Genomic DNA, 24,590 nt, shown 5'->3' with positions numbered 1-24,590 from the left:
CGTCTCCTTCACCTTCTTTTCCTAAACGGACAGATACCTAACAGATGACTGAGGTTTTCGACTTTCTCTTTTTGGTACACTACGTTTTGTGTCATCCAATACCACGGGACACTCCATGCTCCCTCCACGTACCCCATCAAAATCAACCTACAATGACATGGATGAAATAGTCAACATACTACACAGTGGAGTGCAAAGCATACCATGCAATGAAAACACACATATGAACAGGCCAACAAACCGATACCTTCGATGAAAAATGTGTGGCCTCATCTGAAGTTGACCTTGTTTTTTCTGCGATATTCTTCTTTTCTTGCTTCCCCAACGAATCAGATCAGGCTCATTGACTGGCACGTTTATCTCAGGATTTGAAGTCCGCCTTGTTTTTTCTGTAGCATTCTTCTTTTTTTGCTTCCCCGACAAAATAGATGCACCCTCATTTGTTTCACGATCTAAGGTCAGCCTTGTTTTTTTTGCATCATTCTTCTTTTTTTGCTTCCCCAATGAAACAAATCCAACCTCATTCACTTGCACATTTGTTTCGCAATTAGCCTTTGATGCTAGAACCTCCTCGCCATGGCCTGCACTGTCACTTAAACTCTAGGCAGCAAGATAGGATAGCTCAATAAGACATTCTTTAAATGTTTAAAGGAATTTAGTAAACTACAAAACAATATGATCACTTAAAATTACCTCTGTTGCAATATTCTTTCTTTCTAGTAACTCTAAAACCTTCTTCCTTCTCGCCTCCCTAACTAGACTGCTATCGTACACTCGCCTTGCTTCCTTTATCTCTTCCTTCCCTTCAGTAGGAAGCTCATCATGTGTTTTCTTGCCATATTTCATGCACACCCATTCAGTGTCACATTTTTTTTGCATACTATGTTGTACACCCATTTGGTATTTGATATTAGACTCCCTCTTTTTCAAGTACATCTAAGATTTCTTCGTATGATTTGCATTGTGTTCTCCACTACCACACGGTTCACGCTTGTGTCGTGCAACCCCCAATAATGGAAGTTTATGTTCTTTGGCTCTATACATATTAAGCCTCCCTAGATCCCAAAAATTATGACCTCCATTGTGGGAACAATGATAGAAGAGACAAAAGTAGTGCAACCTTCCATTAATATGTGCTTTTTTGTGATCTATTGTTGCGCACAACAAATAGAGACAAAGCATCACATTCAATTTTGCACTAATCAAGCATTATAAAGATAATCCAAAATATAATGACTAAAAGTGGACCTCCTCATTACTCGCTCCTCCTCCTTGTTCCTATTTGTGAGTGCTGACATAATCACCTTGTTGTTCAGTCTCTTGCTCTATGCTCACCTTGTGCTCACTACGAACATCCTATTTTTCACTTTCACCACCTAGAGCATCAGCATAATCACCCTCATCTACATTGCCAATGGCCTCATCTTCCTCACCAGCAAAGCCACTATGATAATGTTGTTAAATAGAATAGCACACATCATTGATGCTTTTTATGCCCATATATATATATATATATATATATATATATATATATATATATATATATATATATATATATATATATATATATATATCTACATTTACACTAATAAGTCCCAACTTCCAGCAACCATGTCATGCAATGATTGAAAAAAATAATAATGCAATGATAAATAATTACTAGTATGATTGTGCAGTCACTCAGAAGCTAACTTGGCAGTGGGTTCAAAATTGGAGACCCGACTCGTGACTCATTCAGATTTGAATCCCCAACTAGTCCCTGACTTGAAAGCCCATTTGTTGACTCTTTTAGATTAGGATCCCCAACTAGTCCCACATCTGAAAGCCTAACTCTTGACTCTTTTAGATTTGAATCCTCAACTAGTCCAGGATGTGAAAGCCCAACTCTTGAATCTTTTAGATTTGAATCCCCAACTGGTCGCGCATCTGAAAGCCCAACTCTCGACTCTTTCAAATTTGAATCCTCAACTAGTCCTGGATGTGAAAGCCCAACTCCTGAATCTTTCAGATTTGAATCCCCAATTGGTCGTGCATCTGAAAGCCCAACTCTTGACTCTTTCAGATTTGAATCCTCAACTAGTCCTGGATGTGAAAACCCAACTCCTGAGTCTTTCAGATTTGAATCCCCAACTGGTCGTGCATCTGAAAGCCCAACTTCTGACTCTTTCTGATTTGAATCCTCAACTACTCCCGAATGTGAAAGTCCAACTCCTGAATCTTTCAGATTTGAATGCCAAACTGGTCCCGCATCTGAAAGCTCAACTCTCTCCTGGGTATATAAATTGGATCTCCAGTCACAAGCATTAAACATTGACAACACCAAGGAATGCTACATGTTGCATAATGCATTAAAACTACTTAGCTTACAGGTAGGCTGATGTCATGTGTAACTCAAAAGAAAACGCGACCAACTCCCAGGAGATCATCTGCCTTTAGCTCCAGTAAACCATAATCAAGATAAATAGTTTGCCTTAACCTTTTTCTCAATGCAATTGACATGATTGAACTAGAAAAAAAAGATGCAATTGATATTCTTCACACTATCAATAACACCACAGATTTACCACAAATGACACAGTCAACACATGACCATTTATTCCCACATTGCAATATAAAGTTAGCATGTCGTTGTGTTATGTACAACCCAGCTAACGGTTTAGCCATAAACTATTCATAACATTCCACTGTAGAACATATTTCATTGCAATTGCAACAAAATAATGACTATGATCCATCGCCAATGCTGTCAAAAAGGCTTCATGTGTTCTCCCCATCCAAATACAACACAAAAACTAGACTTTGTTAAGGATTGATAAAGAGGGATGCAAAACACGCTTAACACATCAATTGTGTCTATTCTAGCTCTAAAACAGACATTTCCTACAACATGTTAGCGACAGGTTAGTCAATCATAGCCGTTAATTGCAAAATCGATGGTGTAAAATGAGTGTGCAACAATTAAGATGGGCACTTTATGTCACAAAATACACAAGAATTCATTACCATTAAGAAAGTATTTGATGATAATTAATGGGTACAGAGACCTCCAATTCATTATTCAGAAGACATGTGTCTTTTGAAATGAGTATCTATTCTAAAGGTTCCATCTCTTTGTAGATATGGGAATATTATTAATAACCTAGTCTTAAGTTCCCAAAAGAAAAAAAACCACTGTGAAGGATAGACATGTGAGGAGTTCATCATGCCAACCAAAGACATCTGAAATAGAACCCCAAACAACATTTCAAATTGGAGTTGGATTGTTAAACACATGTAGTTCTCAAACATCATGAACATCGATAATCTAGATATACAAATACACTGGGATGAACATAAACACTCTCATGCAAATTATAAAAATATATACAAATTTATAGCACATAGTTGGCAAGAATAAGGATTTTAGGTTCATATATTCAACACTGGTTTCACGACTCAAAGATCCATAAATAATAATCGTACTGCATTCAGGTTGGAAAATAATATCTTATTGTCTAATATGGTGCATCTATAGCATAGAATATAAGGCATCAACTAATTGCATTGTTCATTTTCATCATTATCAAATTCAGTAAAAGTAAGGACATTAATATTACATGATCAAGAATTGAAATTTATACATACATTTATATCGCATAAAAAAATTATATACAACAAACTATATATATATATAAAGCCCCTTTCAAAAAGTTGCACAAGCCCAAAGATTATTAATAAGGGGACATTACAGTGCAAGTAGTATTAAAGAAGAGAGAGAGAGCAACAACTTGGGAATGTTTGGACGTTTGCAGGGGACTGCTTAATATTCCTTGAAAATCAACAACCTGTAGAATAACTAATGTTAGTGGTAGTCTACATTGGGAAGTAAATGCATTTAAAAAGACAAAAAAGGAACCTAGATGTTCATATATGAAAATGTAGTTTAACATTCAATATAAACTACCACTAAGTAATATATATCACCCAAATTATGTGTCAATTTGCCATAGTGCTAGAGTTGTGTATATTAGCCACCTATTTTCGTACTGTTATTATACACTCAAGGACAAACGCCTCTATTCTGACTTGAAATCAACACTATGGTGTGACTAACACACAATTGAGTCACATGTTTTACACTATATTTTACATTCAATGACTGCGATTGAATAACATATCACTAACACGCAGTAGGATTTGTCTATTCTCGAGCCTTGTTATTGACTAACTCCAACTCCAACACCAAGTGGCTTTACCTGCCCAACAAGCCTTGTTATTGTAAATTGCATCACGTGTTAGCCTTTGGCTTTACTACTGTTAGATACATCAAATCACAAACCATACATGATCAATGGTCTGAGAGGTTGTGTCTATTATGGCTCCAAAATAGACAAATCATACAGATTGACAATGCCGTGTTAGACAAATGCATCCATCAAATGCAAAAACTATGATTAAAAACCTTCCACAAACATGGGGTGTTAGTCGCCCCATACTGTTTTTTGCGGCCACAATAGATGTGTCCCGCTATGAGAATAACTTGAGTTTCGTGTTAGTCTTTTCTCTGATAAATGTACCAAGTTTTGGAGCTCGCGGCCTCTTCTTCTTGTTGGGATGTCGTTTGAACATGGTTCCTTCATTCAAAAGTTTTTAATGTTCATTTTGTGCACAATAAACTGTGGGTAACCACAAAGAATGCCACGATCATCCTCTGACATGTCCACATAATTTCGTGTGGGCCTCGAGGAGTGAAACCCATAACTCGACAACAACTCCACATCACATACTATGGGTTCGAGCGCCACAACAAGTTGGCATGGTATGCATGTTTCAGAAATGTATGTCAATGCATGTCATTGGTAAGATAGGTCCATTGTCGAGCCACAATACATGTAGCTATTAGGTGCCTCCCACATATATTTGCATATATGTTTATTCTGTAGTTTTTGAGTGAGATTAGGTGTGTCCAACTTGTGTCAGACATGTCTATTCTCGCTTCAAAATGTGATTGTACCAATGACATGCATCGACATACATGGGGCATGTCTATTATAGCTCCAAAATGGACCTATCATACCAACGACATGCATCAACATACATGTTTGTGAATAAATATATATGCAAATACATGTGGCAGGCACCTAATAGATACATGAAAGAGAAAGTCATGTAAAATGTTCTATTTCAAATTGAGCTTCTTTTACGTGGTCTTGACCTTGTTTACATCTTATGGTTTGCATTTTGTGTTTAAAATCATTATGGTTTGCCTTTTGATGCAAACAGACTCCTGAAAATTAGGTTGTTGACTGGTTGATGCAACCATTCATTGATTGTGCATGACCTGCTCTTGTTTAGGAGTTGATATGTTGTTTGCTAACAATTAGGAGTCGATCTGCTATTTGTTTGATGATAGCAGACATGGCACCTTTTTTATCTGCCTAACATGGAAAAAGGAAGACTAATGTGCGAACAAAAACATTATTGTTGAAGGGCTCCTTGTTGAAGCAGACTGCGTCTATTTTGGCTCATTGTTGAAGGGGGATTTATGGAACTGCATTTTTTTGTGTCATGCTGCGGCTTGGGGTATGTTGAAATCCACCTCTATAACTTGTATTTTTCCTATTTCAGTTTGGATTTTGTTTAAAATCATCAAGGTTTGCATTGTTTGTTTGTGTTTCTTGTTTGCCTCTATATGTAGCCAGAATAGCTTCAACCTATGTAAAATATTTGCCTGTTTTGGAACAATAATAGACGCATACCATCACGTTAAGATTAGAGACTAGTAGGGTTAGGTTTTGTTTTTTTATCTAATGAGCAACTAAGAATAATGGAAACAAAGCATACTATTTCCATAGCTTCTTTTGTCTATGTTTAATTCTATCTTTTTCCTCTATATTGCATTGGACATGTTTGTTGAATTGTAGAGTCAGAGGATCACCTACATCACCTTATATATATATATGTGTGTGTGTGTGTGTGTGTGTGTGTGTGTGTGTGTGTGTGTGTTCAAAACCACAAAAAAATAATGCAAACCCTGATCATTTCAAACAAAATCCAAACAGAAATAGGGAAAATACGAGTTATAGAGGCAGATTTCAACATACCTCACACCCACCATGACACAAAAAACTACAGTCCCAGAAATATGCCCTCAACAATGAGTCTTCAACAATCAAGCCTTCAACAATCAAATGCCCTTCAAGAATGAGCCAAAATATGCGCAGCCTGCCAGAGCCCTATATATATATGTGAATATGAAGCAACACACACACACACACACACACACACACACACACACACACACACACACACACACACACAAACACACACACACACACACACACACACACCGACGGTTTTTTTTATTTTTTTCTCACTTTTAATGTGCATGTATAAGAATGAGCATTTCATCTTTAACAGCTCTGCTCACTATGGAAAAATGACACATATATTTATAGATATATACATACCTTTAAAATCTTCTAGATCTTCTTCACTCTACCAACCCACAAACAATGAACCTTGGTATCTTGACACGACCATGCTGCAAAATAATGCCTAATTTTCACAGACAAAACACAAAATGACACAGGAAATAAAAAAATTATTGAATGTCTTAGGGTTTCAAATTACTGCAGCCGCCTAATCCTCCACCCAAATTGTTGTCCTCTTGACACCTCTCAAGGAAAAATCACAACCACCTCTGTGATACAAAAATGCTAAAAAAATTTGCAATCGAAAACATAGGGTTGAGGAAGGAATCATAAAACTATCATTATCTATTAGGGCTTGAATTTACTGATGTCGCCATAACCCTACACAACAATCTTCAAATGTCCCACCCACTTGTGCACTACGATACCTCCTCCCTACACATGAAAAAACTCACATGTTAATAGGTGATAACAATATACCCATATAACTCACGTTATGCATGCGGCCAACTTTTGTCCTCCCCTTCAGAGGTACAAATATTTTGACAATGCATACCTATAACTCCAATGGAAACACAACTCCTTCGCTCAATGATTCAACCAGGAACATTGTGATGCTATGATCGACATGGATTTATTTGAATATTTTCCCGTCCACTGCGTTAAGAGTTCTGCATGCAGCTCCTGTATGAAATTTATCCAAATTTTTTTGCGAAATTGAGTTTTCATTCAAATTTTTAAAAAAATATATTAAAAATTGTGCCCATAACACGTGACCGCCAATTTTAGTCACCTCGTGGATGCAAAAAAGCCGATCACCAAAACTGTTAACCGTGTGGTTGCCAAAATGTTAACCGCCTCGCTCGATGTAACTGTCGCATCGCCATGACATCAGCTGGGAAAATGTTAACCGCGAGCAAGCTTTTCCGTCAAACGCAAAAAGGCAACATCATCCACGTCATCGTCGCTGTAAATACCTCCATGTCATATGTGGGTCCCAGGAATGTCGGTCTCATGGACATTTCATACTTGAATGGTATGCCTTCAACATCATGTAGAGGCATGCCATTTTGGAGCCAGAATAGCTACAACCCTTTTCCACTACTATTTACAACTGTACTTTCAGATTCGTACAATGGTATGAGAGGAAAATTAGTTTTAGTTGTAGAGTGTCACTCATTTAGTCCACAACAATATACAGTTAACTAGTTTCACTACTTATGATATGAATATTTGTATAGACTGATTAAGAAGACATTTAAAAATAATAATCATAAGTTAGTTTAATTGAAAGCAATTACAATTACATTGTAATTGTAGAGCTAGAATAAGTGCTAAAAGTAATAAAGTTAATGATAAAGAGGATATTTTGATCATGGCATCTTATTAGTTAGTTCTCATCAAAATGGTTTTGTCATTGTTAGAGCCAAGAATCAAAAGAAGTGTTAAAAGTAACAAGTGTCATATAGTGGTCAGTACTTGCCTTTTTAGTATTGCAATAATAATTACTTTTTTTTTCTTTAGAATTAGGTTGGATAATAATATTAGATAATATATAATAATATGAGATAATATTCTTTTGCAACAATATACTCGAGAGTGCCCATAATTGTAATATAGTTATAAAATTACAATAATATCTATCTATAACTAATTCAAACTTTAACAATAACCCTAATTCTAAACTTAACATAATTTGTACTCTAGCCCAAATTTTTTAACCTAATTCTAACTCTAAATCTAACATTAAATAGAACCCTAATCTTAATTTTCTTTAATTCTAATCGTGATTCAGAATCTCAGTGTAAGCCTAACTTTAATATTAATTTAGAAACAATTTAAACCTTATTTTAACTTTAAAGTTAACCACTATTGTAACACTAACTCTTAATATAAATCTAATTTTAATCCTAATCATAATTTAATAATTTTAGAATTATTATAATTAATAAGAATTAAGATTAAATTTATATTATAATTATCAATTAAGTTATAATCATTTATTTAAATTATTACCTTAAAATTAATAATAATAAATTTATTATTATATATTTTGGTAATGTTATTATTAATAAATTATTTATAATTAATATATTAATTCTTTATATAATATTTTAGATTATACTATTGTATTATATAGATTTAATATTACATGATAAGGATATATAATATTTTGTTTCATTTATATTATAAATTTAGTTTAGATTATAATTAAATATGTTAATAATATTGTCTATAATGTTAAGTTATTAGTCAAACATTTATCTCAATTTTTTTTATATTTTAATAATTTACTTAGTATCTTACTAATATATTATAACTAACATATTTAATTCTTATTTATTTTAATATCAAAAACAAATTTAATCCTAATATAATATTTTTAATTATATTCGGCTTGTCTTCCTAAAGTTGGTTCTTTTGCTTGGCTTGCAGTTCAAGATAGAGTTCTCACTAGGATGAGATTAGATAGGCTTGGGATAACTGCGGTATTTCCTTATGTTTTTTGTGGTTTCTTTATGGAATCCATGGATCATGTATTTCTACATTGCCCGTTTGCTTTGGACTGTTCATACTGGTTGTTTGGTATGCTTGGATGGTCTTTTGCCATTGGTCCTATTTTATTGTCTCATTTCTTGGCTTGGCCTTTGTTGTATTCATCTTCATTTTATTCTTCTCTTTGAGTTGTGGCTCCTTCTATTGTCATTTGGAACATCTGGCTTGAGAGGAACTCTAGGATTTTTAAGCATAAATCAACTTCATTATGGGATGTGCTTGATAGGATTCAATCCTCCATTTCTGAGGCGGTGCTTTCTTACATTTATAAAAAACTTGGATCATTTGTGTTCCTTTTATCATTGGGATAATTGGGCAACATGGAAATGGAAATCACTTTGACCCGTCCCATCTCATGGGGCTATAACATCAGGCTTATCCTCTCTTGCCAAACGTAGGCTTGCTAAATGGTCTCCTCCCCTGCAATTCTCATTTCAATTAAATTTTTATGGGGCTGCTAAGGGTAATCTAGGAAAATTCAGGGATTGGAGCTATCCTCTTTGATCATAATTATAAGATTGTCAAAGTTGTGTGTAAATTTATTGGTGTTGGTTCTAACGATTCTGTTGAATTTCATGCTTTATCTTTTGGTCTATGTTTAGCCATCTCTTTGGGCATTAAGGATATTATCATTCAAGGGGATTCAATGTTGGTCTTTCAATCGGTCTCTAATAAGAAACACGTTTCCTGGCACTTACAGTACCCGTTAGATCGAATTCTTGCTCAATTGAAGTGTTTTACTACCTTTACTATATCTCACTGTTATAGGAAAATAAATTGTATTGTTGATTATCTTGCTAACATGGCTGTAGTTGGAAGTGTTGAGTTTCTAGAAGTCTCCCCTCAAGATATTCCCTCTTCTTGCATTAGTATCCTTTATTAAGTTTGATTGTTTGTGGTATGTGGCTTTCATCACACTCCTTGCTAGTTGTGGATTTTATTTCATGTATTACATTAGGGAGGGTGTTGCCTAGCCTTATGGAAACATTTTTGCTGGTGGCATACTCAGTAAGTATTTCCTTAATGCGTAAGGAGGGTCTTGGAGTTGCATCCGTTTGGTTTTTATCCTATTTATCAAGTTAGATGTAATTGATTTTTTTCAAGCTTTGATGCCCTCACACATTTGGTTTTTATTATCAGTAGACACTTTGTTCTGCAGGTTGACTATTTTTAAGTTGGTTTTCATGGTGTGAAGCTTCCTTATTCTCATTGTATTAAGGAGGATGGTAACTTTCTTTGATGATGACATTTTTGGTAAGTTCTTCTTTTTTGAACGTGCTGGGTGCTCGAGCTTCATCCGTGTGATGCTATCTGTTTGACAAATTGAGGTTATTTATCTGGTTAATTATTATTTCCTTTCCCGTTCACTGTTATGAGATGGCATTTCTTTATCTTGATTCACAATTGGCTGTTTCGATTTGGTAATCATGTTGTGATAAACTTGAGTAAGGTGGCTTGTGGCAGCTTCTTTGTGAGGTGGTATTGGTTAATCATTTTTGGGTAGCTATCTTTATCGTAGCTTGCAATCTACTTGCTTGATTGAGTAATGATGTTTGGTTATGCTTCGTTCACTTCTTTGGCAAGTGGGTTTGGTAATTATGTTTTGGTATGTTTGTTCCTGCACTTTCTGTGTGGTATCATGCTTTGCCACGGTTGCATTCATTATGATCTCTCACTTGGTTTGGCCTATATACGAGCTCTAGTCTTTCTCTTTCCAGGTTTCTCTCTCTTTATTCTAGCGGTTCTTCTCATATGATATGATGATCCATTTCATTCGAAAGTTATTGCTAAGGCTTGGAAGATGGTGGTTGTCCTCGGGGCCTTGGAATTTGTAGGTGGTTTGGTATATGTGATGGTTTCTCATCTTTTTGCCCCTATCCTGGATTCTTCTATGGGAAATTCTTTGGCTTGGCCTCATTTTGGTTCCTTCGGGTCTACAACATCCTCTCCTTCTTCTTATTTGGATTATTCTATGTTTGCTTACGGTGTTTGTCTTGGAAGGTTCACTTGTAGTGGTTTCTCTTCTTGTTCTTGGTCTCATATTAATTAGTGGGTTGGAGACTTGTTCTTTATAGGTAGGGGTGGTTCGTGCTCAAATTTTTAGCTGATAATTCATTTTTTTGGTGGATGTTGTTCTTCCTGATGATTCGAATGGCAGTTTATGCTTGTATCCCTCTTATGGAAGCTTCTTTTGTATCTAATGAAAAGATTATGTAATATGGTGAGGGTTTTGGTGGAATGTGCCCAGGGGGCTTTTGTAATGGGTAGGTAGGCTTGTGAATTTTGAGCAATACTAAAGGGTTTTCTTACTAGTTCTTTCCCTTCAGTACTCATTGAACCAGACACCTTGTAAAAAAAAATATATTAATATAATTCAATAGTATATCCACTTTTATCAAAAAATATATATATATATATTTTTAATAATATTATTGTGTATATATACTTAAAATTATTAATAATATTTGTCAATAATATGTATTATATTGGAAGGTTGCCATGGGAGGAGGGTTGCAAGTTCTAGTAGGCCTTCAAAATAGGGTTATAGGGAAAAGAAGATGGCAGGATGATGCCAATGCAGGGCTACAGGGCGTAGCAAGGCTTTAAAGCAAGGCTGTAGGAAACAGAAGATGGCGGCAAGGTTTCAGTGATCCTCACTGGGATCATCAAGGATAGACTAAGGATGCCCTTCGATTCTCCCAATATTCAATTTTTGATATCAATCCCTTCACCAAATCTTCAGGGACAAACTTTTTATCAAACCTGTTTCAAACTTACCTTTAGGGAACCAATGGTTGAACCGTTTTGCATGTCTAAAAGATCAGTTAGATAGCATCGACACTTTTTTCAATTGTCCTCTTGCTCAACAAGCCCACTCATTTCATTTTCAACCCCACAAAGAAAAAGGAAATCTGCAAAATTATTTGAACTTCAACAACTACATCCGGGGAGTTTTTCACAACCAAGGGGCTCGTTAGGATTCTAGAGGACACTCAGGCCATCGCTCATCTTTTCAAAAACCATTCGGGCAGGAAAAAAAATTCTTTTAACCCTGGCCCATCATTTCAAAAATCATTTGGGCGGGAAATTTTTTTTCAAAATCCTGCCAAAAAGCTTCCACTTTCGACAGCATTTCGGTCAAAATACCAAAAAAAACAACCGATTTTTTACATTTGTAAATTATCTTCATGTGTATCTCAATAGTCTTTTTTAAGGATTGTTTCACCAAAGGGGAAAATGGAGCAGATGAACAAGGTGACCATGGAGACCCCCTCAAGTGAAAACTAGCGCCTTTTGTGTAGAAAAGAAAATGAGTAAATTTCAAAGAGGTGGATTCCTCTTTTCCCATTCCGGGTCGGGCTCTGGTAGAGAATGCTTCTGCTATCAAGATAACCTTTCTTGATCACATTCTCTCCCAGTCGGTCTCCTTTCTCCAAAAGTTGGCTCTCATCGGTAAGTTTAGTTCTTCAATATCTCTTCAAACTTTGCTTTCATGGGCAAATAGTCACTGGACAAGTCTTCGTGATATTTTCTTCATTGATAGCCATTCAGGGTTTTTTATTGCTTTGTTTTCTTCATCTAAAGACAAAGATGCAGTTCATAAAAACAAAGGCTGGTTTTGTCAAGGGGCTAGTCTTTTTACCTTGTCTTGGATTCCAAACTTTAAATCAGATGCTAATCTATGTAGATTCTACCCCCACTGTATCTCTTTATCGAGTTTCCCTTTAGAATATAGAGATCTGAATATTGTGGAGACCATGGCCAATCAACTAGGAATCTTTGTTTCTCACGATCTTATACCCTTTGAAATAATCCTAAGAGATGTTAGAGTTTGCCTTCTTCTTGCCTTAGATAAAACCCTGCCAAGGCACTTCACTATCACATCAAAATGGGGTTTATGGCATTAAGACATTGTTTTGGATAATGTAGAGGTCATCTGCAAATATCAACACCAACTAGGTCATTTCACTAATGCCTGTAGTGGTCTTGAGTTCTCAAAGATTTTAGTCTATAAAAATTACTACTCAGACCCTCTACTGTGCACTGCCCACCAGCACGAGGTGCTTTTGTCGTCTGATTCTGTACAACCATGTAATGATCCCTCTGAACCTCAGGATGAATTAAATATTGAGCCATCCTACATTTAGTGGATTAATCAATTGACCAATTTCTTTATCATGTATAGCTGGATTCTCTATAGCTATAAATCTGCCTTCATGCCCACACTGGTTCTACAATTATGTGACAAAACATCTGATGACAGAGAAGCTATAGTACGGGACCTAATGTTTAACGAATCCCTAATTGATATTCAGAGTTTAATGCAAAATTTATTAGTTTTAGGGGTAGTTGTCTCAAATAAGGAAGGTCATATTCAGGAAGTAGCAGACGATATCCTGTCCACTTTAGCTGCCACTATGATTGAGGAAATTGCAGAGGTGGAAGGTGTTAGTATGAAAAACCTAATGTGTCCCTTATGAAAGGCAAGGTGCATTTGTTCAACTATTGACCTCTCAGATAAAGAGGAACTTCCCTTGGTGAACGAATTTCCTGTTTTGAGTAAACCTGTTAAATTAAATCCACCAAACAAAATCCACCAAAGTTTCTCTCCTATTTCCCCTCACTTAGATCTCCATTCGCAGGAAATTAGATAGGAAGAAATGGAAGCCCCTCCACAAGATGGTGAGACAAAGAAAATTATTTTTGACTATGCACAATCCTTATCAGTTGAGCAGAGCCCCAGTTTGAAATCAGAAGTGTTTACAACCCCCAAAAAGAGAGGTAGAAAACTGAACTCTATGAAGATTCAAAAAGAAATAGAGGTAGGTGTGTAGAGTACTTTAGACAAAAAATTCAAGTTATCAAAAAGAATTACAAGGAGTGCAAAAGGCACTCCATGTTCACAATGAAAATAATTTCTTTGAACATCAAGGGCATTAATGCTCCTGACAAAAGAGATAGATTCAAATCACATCTTGATTCTTCAAAGGCTGACATCTTTATACTCCAAGAAATGAAGTTATCATAGGAAATGTATCACAAAACAGTGGCTAAATGGACACAATTTGGATCTGCCCATATGCAAGGTGTTGGGGCCTTGGGAGGATTGCTCACATTATGGAATCCTAAAAAAGTTCAAGCTCACCTATTAGATCAAGATCATAATTGGAAAATGTTGAAAGTAGTATGCTATGACATGACCTTTACGGTATTCAATGTTTATAGCCCCATCCCCACTCAGGAAAAGAAAGACCTATGGGACAAATTGACTCTTTTACTCCAACAAGAAGAAGCACATAATTTTATCATCAGGGGAGACTTTAATGCAATCTTGTCTCATAAGGAGAAACAAAGAGGAATCTACCCACCCCCATGAACTATGCAGGATTTTCTAAGTTTCACCTTAGAAAACAACTTATTGGATGTGATTCCCAATAATGGTCTCTTCACTTGGACTAACAAGAGATCAGGCTTCCTTCAAATTGTAGAGAGACTCGAAAGGTTTTTCATTCCCTTGGAATGACACCTTAATCAACTCAGTTATTATTTAGACATTCTTCCTATTTCATAATCAGACCATTTCCCAGTTCAAATTGTCCTTGAATGGCAAAAATAGATCCCTATGCCATGTTTTGGTTCTTCTTTCAAGTTTGAGTGCATGTGGTTTAGACATCCACGCTTTTGGGCTTTATTAAGACAATGGTGGGTATCTGCCCCTGCATGTAGTGGAACAAAGATGTTCCAATTTTTTTAAGAAACTTTAATTTATTAAGGTTTAGGCTAAGGAGTGGAATAGAAAGGCCTTTAAGAATGTTTTTTCTCAAAAAAAAATCATTGCACAACAATTGGAAGAAGTTAACCAGAACATAATTTCCAAGGGAATCGATCAGCTCTTGAATTCTACACAGAAGGGTCTTCAAAGTGAGTGGGAAGAAGCTTGTAAGAGAGAAGAAGAATACTAGAGATAGAAATCAAGAGAGCTCTGGCTGAAGTAGGGAGATAAGAACACAAAATTCTTTCATGCATCTACAAAACAAAGAAAAGCATTTCTCAATCAAGCATGCGGACACAGGGGTATTGATTAAAAATTTAGCAGACATTCAAAATGAAGGAGTAAAGTTCTTCAAGAATCTATTAGCCCCTACACCTTCTAATTTAGATCCTTCTTGGAAGGACAATGCTGAGCTTCTACTGCAATCTATCCCTCCTTTGATCTCTGACCAATATTACAAAGTCCTACTGGCCCCTTTCACTTTGAAAGAAGTCCACAAAGTGGTATTCTTCCTTTCCCCAGATAAAGCACCAGGTTCGGATGGGTTCACCGCCCTCTTTTTCCAAAAGTGTTGGGATGTGATTGGCTTTGACCTCTTAGCGGTAATGGAAGAATCCAAGAAAAGGGGAGCAATGCTAAAAAGTTTTAATGCAACAAATATTGTTCTCATCCCAAAAACACCTTCTCCATCAACATTCACAAAGTTTAGACCTATTTCACTTTGTAATACAATCTATAAGATCGCAACTAAGGCCATTTACCTCAGAATGCATTATCTTATACCAAAGATCATCTTGCAAGAATAATGGGGCTTTGTCCCAGGCAGGGAGAATATGGAAGGAGCCCTAGTAGCACATGAGGTTATACACTCTATCTATGAAAACCAAGAAGCAAATTTTGTTGTCAAACTTGACATGATGAAAGCATACGACTGGGTTAAGTGGGATTTTCTCTTTAAGGTATTATCAAAGTTTGGCTTCTTAGACAAATGGTGCAAATGGATCAAAAATTGTGTCTCAGGTGCACATTTTTCTATTCTAATAAATGGACATCCCTTAGGGTTTTTTTAGGGTACACAGGGAATAAGACAAGGCGACCCTTTATCATCTTTTCTCTTCATTCTCATGGAAGATGCCTTTAGTAGATACATCAATTTTCAATCTTCAAAAGGGATTTGGCTTGGTGTCACTCTTCTAGGTACTTCAATAGCAGTAACTCACTCTCTTTTTGCTGATGATACATTGTTATTCGCTAAGTCCTCTCTAAAAGAAGCCAGGCTCATCAAGAAAACATTGGAAATATATTCTTCTGCTTCGGGCCAGAAAATTAATGCTGCTAAGTCTAAGATTTTCATCTTTAACACACCTTCAATCTTGTCACTAAGAATATCCAAGACTTTGGGCTTCCCAATGAATCAATTGCCATCTTCTTACCTTGGCATCCCATTTTTTATGGGAACAAACAAATCCTCTTATTGGTCTGCTATTATTGGTAGAATCAAGGCACAAATTTTAGCTTGGAAAGTAAGGTGGCTTTCACTATCAGGTAGAATTCTTCTTATTAAGTCTATGTTAACAACAATACATAACTATTATATGTTTGTTCTCAAAGCTCCCTCATCTATCATTCAACAATGGTTGAAACTTGTTAGAGATTTTCTATGAAATAGTAATATGACAAATGAAAGGAAAATCCCCTTAGCCTCTCTGGAAAATATGTCATGTCAAAAATACCAAGGTGGAGTTGGTCTTCATAATCTAAAGCATCGCAACAATGCTTTTGGAGGGAAATTGATTTGGAAAATGTACACTAATCCTATTTCCAAATGGTGCCAGATTATGCAAGCCAAATATTTGGACAACACTCAACCATCTAGAGTGTTGACAATTTTAGATCCTCCAAAGGAGTCTACTATTTGTAACGTTATGATGGATTCAAGAAATCTAATATCTAAGTATGTTTAATGGGAAATCAATAATGGTCTCAATGCTAATTTCTGGATAGACTCATCGTGTGGGCATCCTCCAATTGCTCAAATGGATAATATGGAAGATACTATGAATATAGCTATAACTCATTGGGGTACAAAATTGAGTGACTATGTGTCTTCTATAGAAATATTTTCAGGAAAAATAATCTGGAAAGATCCCACTCTTCTCCCAATATCCTCCTAGCAATCTTCCTCCTTGGAAACTATTTTATTGAATAGGACAATTCTCATGTCCAACAAAGAAGATGTGTTAATTTGGGTAGCTTCTAAATCAGGGCAATATTCAATTAAAGAAGGTTACAAAGCCTTAAAACAGGGTTGCAACAGTAAGGTAAGTAGTCGGGCATACTCATTTTGTTGGAATCACATTGTTCTACCAAAAGAAGGTTGTTTTGCATGGTTAACATTGAACAAAAGAATCCTAACAATAGATAGACTAGTAAAATTGGGCATTTCACAAGCTTTTAATTGTGTACTTTTTGGCTTAGAGGAAGAAATATTTGATCATTTATTTTTACACTGCACCTTTGCCTCCCAATGTTGGTTCTTCATCATGAATAAACTGCAAGTTATGATGCCCTTCCCGAAATCACTTTGGGATATGTTTAACTCTTGGAATCTTTTATTTTTTTCATCAACCTTCTCAGGCATTTTGAAATGTGCTCCTACTCACATTATTTGGGCCATTTGGTGGGAGAGGAACAAAAGAATTTTCAAAAAAACATCCTCTTCTCTAGATCAAGTTTTGATCAATTCGGAAAATTTGATTGCAGAACATCCAGTCATTCACCCAATGGGATAAGGTCATTGAAAAATCATGGAATGGTATTATTTTGCCAATAGGGATTCCCCCGAATTGGTCCTCAGCTCATGTGAGAGATGGGTCTTCCATAAAATGGGTACCCCCAGCACCTAGTTTCTTTAAGATCAACTTCAACGACTCTTCCCGTGGAAACCCAAGCAAGTCAGGAATTGGAGTTTGCATTCGAGATCAATTTGGTAAAATGTGTGCTTTCCAAGCTTCACCCATCCCTCCAGGTACAAATAACCTGGTGGAGGAAAATGCCTTACTAGCTGGCCTGGTGTTAGCATGGAAGTGTGGTTTCTCCAACATACATATAGAAGGGGATTCATTAGTAATTATCAATTCAATTACCTCAAAAAGATCTAAGACTTGACATCTATAGTATGTTTTGAAGCATACCTTGGATTTACTTGACACTTTTTTGGATTACATTGTCAGCCACACATTAAGAGAGAGCAACTTCGTTGCTGACATGTTAGCAAATATGGGCTGCGATGGCATTTCAGTTGAGTCGGTTGCTTTTCCAACTAAACTATCTTTTTTTCCCAAACTGCTTGAATTGGTTCAAAAGGAAAGTACAACACTCTAATCACAAATTACTACTTAATAACTCACATGTAGGCATTTAATCTGAAGTCTGCGAACATGATGACTGACAGGACATTAGCATTTATGCATTTAAATGTAGTTTGCAGATGGTATGAATGAAATAATAATGCGGGTACTCTGGGATTTTCATGATGTCACTTCACATAGGGCAAAATAGATTTTGGCCTCTCACACATCCTTCCGACTGCATTACTGTCACAAATTAATGCAAGAAATTGCAAACTTGATTTTAAAGCCCGATTAATTATTGCACTTCAAGATATTAATTTTTGTTTAAATGGAAACCTGCCTACTTTTATATACACAGTTCTCAATGTAAATTTTCAAAGTTTTTTGATTTTTGAAGTACCTCAGTGCTCTACAATATGGAGAACGACTCTTGCGAAGGGTGTAGGCAAATGCATTGGGAATATATGCCATGGAACGACTGGGTTCCAGTGTGAATTTTAGAACCCTCGGTGACTTTTCATGGACACATCAATGATAGGGACCTCAACCGACTTTTTCTTGTGCACAACTCACAACTGAGAAGAGATATCAAAGATTTCATTGGTGAGGAGATCTTGTCCCCTCAAGCCAAAAGAATTCTTTATCCCTATCAAATTCCTAATTCTTTCCTATCCAATGCTCTGGATCTCTTGCAATCGATTCCTCTTCTTGAACTAGTGTTCTTTAAGTTGGTAAGACAAGATGTGCTTGCATCGGCCTCGTTCCATGAAGCCCTGGTAAATTATAATCTACAAAAGGAGTCAACTCTCCTTGGGGGCATTTTTCCATGACACTTTATTCAATATAGCCATGCTTGCATGGTGCTTTATGACCGAATAAAGAATGCCCTCGAATGACAAAACTTCCGCCATGTGAAGAACGACCTGTAACAATTTGGCAGACAATTGGACAACCATATTGTGCATAGAGTCAAAATTAAATTTGGGGCTCTCATGGTGATCTTGGAAATAGGAAACGTTGATCCCAATCTGCCAATTTCACAACTGGTGGAAAGGGGATGGGGTATAGATAGGGTGCCAGACCTCAATGCACCAGTGTAGGATGAGGCCTTGGGATGGACTACCTCCTTTCAGCCCACTTTCGATGCCCCTGAAATTCAAGCCCAGGAGGATGCAGCCATGGACGAGTAAATTAATTCTGGTTTTGTTTTTTGCTACTTAGAATATGCTCCATTTTGATGTGTGGAAAATCTGATGGCAACTGGTATGACCCAAATTTTTTTGACTATTCCTTGTTATTACTGGTGTTGGTCTATTCTTTTATTTCCACTGGTATAACAAAACTAGTAGTGGAGTCATCTTCTTAGCCTGTCGGCTAGTACCGATAATGGAGGCTTTCTATGAACCGGTCAAGAGGACAACATACTGGTATCAAAGTTCCAGTATAACACAATCGGTAACCGGTCATTGCAGCTCTACAATGTTCCGACAACCAAAATTCCACTTTCCAAATTTTCATGATAACCAGTTGTGGGGGTTGTTTCTTAAGGTTTCTTCCAGACTTGTCCTGACCCGCTACTCTAAATTTGGCCTATAAGAGGCTTGTTCTAGAGGTAGGTTCTATCTCTCTATTTGGATCTTTGAGGGGCTCCCTCTCATAGCCTCTTGTCCTCTTTGTTCATTGTATATGAGCAAGGATATAGGGTTTTCTTCCTGATTCTTTCTCTATTGAGCTCTTGAATCAGTTATTTTATTAATATATATATCAATGGCTTGCCACTTTTGTTCAAAAAAAAAAAATGTATTATATTAAATTATTTATTTATTTGCTATATAATATTTAATTTTATTATAAACTATATAGAGAATATATATTAATATTTTTATCAAAGATATATTTTACTTTGGATATTTTCTACTATATAAATATAATTAATAATAGATATATTTTTTAAAGGCCCTTTGTGTTTTTCAATTTTTTTAAGGCATAGAATATGAATTTTAAAAATTCTGAAAAAATGTATTTACTAATTTTTCTAGCAAAGTAATTTGATTCTCCATTTTTATTGATGGTTAAAAAATACCAACTAATTTATTTTTATTTTACTGTTATTGATGGTAAGTGTGTTGTTTTAATTAATACAAGTTAATCATCTTTTTAACTTACCGTGACAATTGAAAAATTTCCTAAAAAATATTTATATTATGCATTCTTAAAACCCGTGTATAAATTAAAAAAAACTACTTAATTGTAATGGGTTCAAAATATTTTTTTAATAAAGAGGAAAAATATGGATGTGTGAAATCCAGTAATAAGATGTAAATTATTTGAGCCAATTAGATTGCTGAAAAACAATTTCTGTAGTTTAGAAACTAAAAAATTATGCATCTTAACCTTTTAAATTTAAAAAAAAATATATCAAAAGAAAAAATTCTTTATTCTAATTGGTGGAAAAGCAATTGAATAATAATGAGTTAATAAAAATGGATGCAACCGATTGCCATAGTACTAGCCTAACAACAAGTGCTAATAAAGTTAATTATAAAGAGGAGATTTTGATCATCACATCTTATTATTAGTTAGTTCTCATCAAAATAGTTTAGTTGTTTAAAATTAGCATATTTATCTTAGAGTAATATAAGTAAAGTACATTGAATTTTTTTATATTTGTTTATTATTCTATCTAAAAATTTCTTATATTTTTTATATTTTTATCAATATTAAATTATTGTTATTAATATTAAATTATTATTAAAATATAAATATATATTATGTCTTAATATATTATTATTTTTATATTTTTAGTATTTGTCCAAGACTTAAATAATTATTTAAAAATTTATTTGTATCAATTATTAATAAGTATTTTTTGTTCGCAAAATTTAATTTCTTGGTCTAAAGTTTACATGCATATTTTTTAACTTTATAAATTAGAAAAACTATTATGTCAATCAATTAATTTAAGAAATCAATACAAAGAATTAAAAATTTTGAATAAAAAAACTATACTATAATTTAAATTTTTATTTGAAATAATTTGTTATTATCATTTTTATTGCTTATTGATTACACCAATTCAAATTTTAAAAAAATATTAAAAAATTAATACATTTAATTCATTTAATAATATATACTAACAGTGGAGCCTCTGGTGGCTTAGTTACTATGTGGGACCCCTCTAAGTTATCTGGTAGCCTGATTACCACTTATGCCAACTTTATTGTCTCTAGACTCTCTTCTACCCTAGACTCCTGGTTTCTCATTAATATCTATGCCCCTAATATTATATTGGTCAAGTTAACTCTGTGGAATGACATTACTACACTCCTTCAAAATGATCATAATGCTCATTGGATGATTATGGGTGACTTCACTTCCCCGCTTTTTCCTTCTGAAAATTGGGAGGACTTTTAGAGTACTCTGACAACATGACTGACTTGGTGGAATGGGTTACTTGATGTGGACTTAGCTAGTCAAAGACTCACCTGGTCCAATCTTAGAAAAGGGAAGGATCTTATTCAGGTCAGATTGGATAGATTTCCCATCTCAGGCAATTGGGGTATTAGTTCCTCTCTAATTTTTCTACCCTCCCCAGAACTATTTTTGACCATAATCCCCTTCTTCTCTTTAGCACCACCAAATCCAAAAGGAAAAGATACCCCTTTAGGTATGAAGTCATGTGGAATACACACCCGGAGTTCAAGGACTGCATTAAAAGATGGTGGGGGACTAACATCCATGGCACACCCATGTTTTGAGTTTTCCAGAAATTAGATTTAATTAGAAGAAATATCAAGGGATGGAATAAAAACACCTTTGGGGACATTTTTATTTAGAAAAAGGAAATCAACAACAAGTTGGAGGCCATTCAAGAATAAATCAAGATCAATGGGATTTCTTGGAAGTGACCCACCTGGAGGGGGCTGACCTTCAGAGGAAATGGAAGGAAAACTCTATGAGGGAAGAACTTTACTGAAAACAAAAATCTCGAGTTTAATGGTTAAAAGAGGGGGATAAAAATATGGCCTTCTTCCACAAATCGACCAATATCCATAGGAGAAGAAACCACATTACTTGTTTGAAGGATGACCATAATCAAGATATCAAAGATGAGGATAGCTTGGGAAGAATGACTACCAACTATTTAGCGGCTCTATTCAAGGATGATAGTAGAACTAGGGACCGTGTGCTAGTTGAGGACTATTAGGAACTGAAAGGACAATTGAGAGGGGGGGGGGGGGGAGTGAATTAGATGTCAATGAATTTTAACCCAATTATAAATTACTTCAACTTAATACTTAATACCAATAAGCTAATCTTACTGTCGGTTAAATAGATTAACAATGAATATCAATACCTATGAAACTTAATGCATGAAACAAAAAGAGAAATAACATCCACAACACATAACACAAATATTTTTGAAGTGGAAACCCTGTAAGGGGAAAAACCACAGTGGGAAACCTTACCCACAATCAGATGATACTACTGCAGATAGTATGTGTATACAAATAGGGTCTACAGATGCAAAAAGGCCAATTGCCTAGAGCACACTGCTCAAATGGGAGTCACAATGACTACAATAGGATGGTTAAATCCTAGAATAATCAACTGCTTCAAAGTGCATATGCAATACTGGATTCAGTACCGGTTTAAGCTTTGATAAACACCTTCAAACCTTCCTTGAACCTTCAAATAATGTCTGCTTGATTCGCTCTATGATATACTCATATGATCTTCAATATTCACTCATACCAGATAACAATACCATACCATGACCATTACATTCATCTAAAAAATGAGATCAAATACTAAGGTCGACTCACTAAGAATATTACATTCAAATCAATTACAAAATAAGTCTTGATGTAATACAAGATGCTAGCTTCAATACAATAACCAATAGTAAATCATCTCCATAACGTGTTGTACTGATCTGGAATAGATAACGTGTACCAATCCATAACCTAGACCTATCTGCTAGTAACAAAAAATATGTCAACCCGATTAGACCAATAATCAAAACACCAAAACCAAGCATCCAAACCATGTCTTCGACATAATCAAGTGATCTCCAGATGATAACAAGTCATCATCAGTGTCGATGAACCATATAACCTGTAAGGAAAGCAAGTGTAGAAATTTGCTTCCCTAATGTCAATTTGCAGGGGAGAATAAACTAGTGTTTACAAATTTACAAGTTTTACAAAATATGGCACAAGAATGAGAATACACAATTAAACAATAAAGAGATAGAACACACAGAGTTAACATGGGAAAACCCTTTCAAGAGAAAAAACCCACCACCAACAAAAAATGACTTTATTATCAGTATGTCAAATACAATAAAGTTCAGTTTGCAGATTTCCTTTCACTCTGTCAAACAATCATTCCAAATGAAAACTACAAAACTTGGATTACAATTATAGGACACTCAATGGCTATCATAATATACTACTACCTTTCATTCAGTTTACATTTTTGCTTCTAATACCAAACTGGTCGACCATTCATCTGAGCTACTGCAGTAACGGCTTGAAGTCTAACCATCTTCCTGTGTTGATCTGCATTCAATGAAAACCAATTATCCCACATGCGCTAGGGAGTCGGGTCGGTTCGTATTCATATGCACCAACAGTCACATCCTTAGTGTCCGAGTGGTCACCTTTTTTGGATCTCAGTTCAATCTCACACTGACATTGGTCTTCGCTCTATCGTCCATCGGTATAGTCTTCAAATAGTAGAGTTGATCACTCGATGATTCCCGATTGCCTAAGGTGACTCCATCGAGTCATCAGCGAGACAGATAAACTGTTACCCCAATCTTAGATAATTGAGAGTGGTCTCATCGGCTCATTGGAACAAATACTGTGAGGTTACTCCAATAACCTAAGGTGGCCTCATCGGGTCATTGACCTATGACCAAAACTTCTATCTCGATGAGTGAAGCACTCCAAGATAGAATAGGACGGACTCATCAGGACTTCGACATAGCCTTCAACACACTAACTCAATAGCTGATATCGACCCGATCACTGAAGGTGACTTCATCAGGTATTGGCTTAACTTCAGACCCAAATCCTCGATAGATGATGACAACCCAGACTGACTAAGACACCTCCATTGGGTATCATAATAACTTCCGATACAAGCACCCGATAGGTGATGACAATCCCGAACTGCCTAAGATAGCTACATCAGGTCACCAACACAACTCTGATGCAATCTTCCACTCTATTGTTCCATTGGTGTAGGCTAGCCCAACCAACCTGAACATGTCAAGTGAATTAGAGGCACATTTCCAATATAACCTGTCAATGAGCATATACCGATGACTATGCATAAGTCACTGACCTTGCCAGTGAACACAATATGCCAGTTCAACATAACCATAGATCTCCAGAAGGATAAGTGTTGACATCAATGACAAAACTAATGCAACACATCCATAATACCGATAATCTCCCTCTTTGGCATTGATGGAAAAACTAGATG

This window comes from Cryptomeria japonica, chromosome 8, assembly GCF_030272615.1.
Source record: "Cryptomeria japonica chromosome 8, Sugi_1.0, whole genome shotgun sequence".
Taxonomy (NCBI): Eukaryota; Viridiplantae; Streptophyta; class Pinopsida; order Cupressales; family Cupressaceae; genus Cryptomeria; species Cryptomeria japonica.
Note: the sequence above shows the minus strand (reverse complement) of the source record.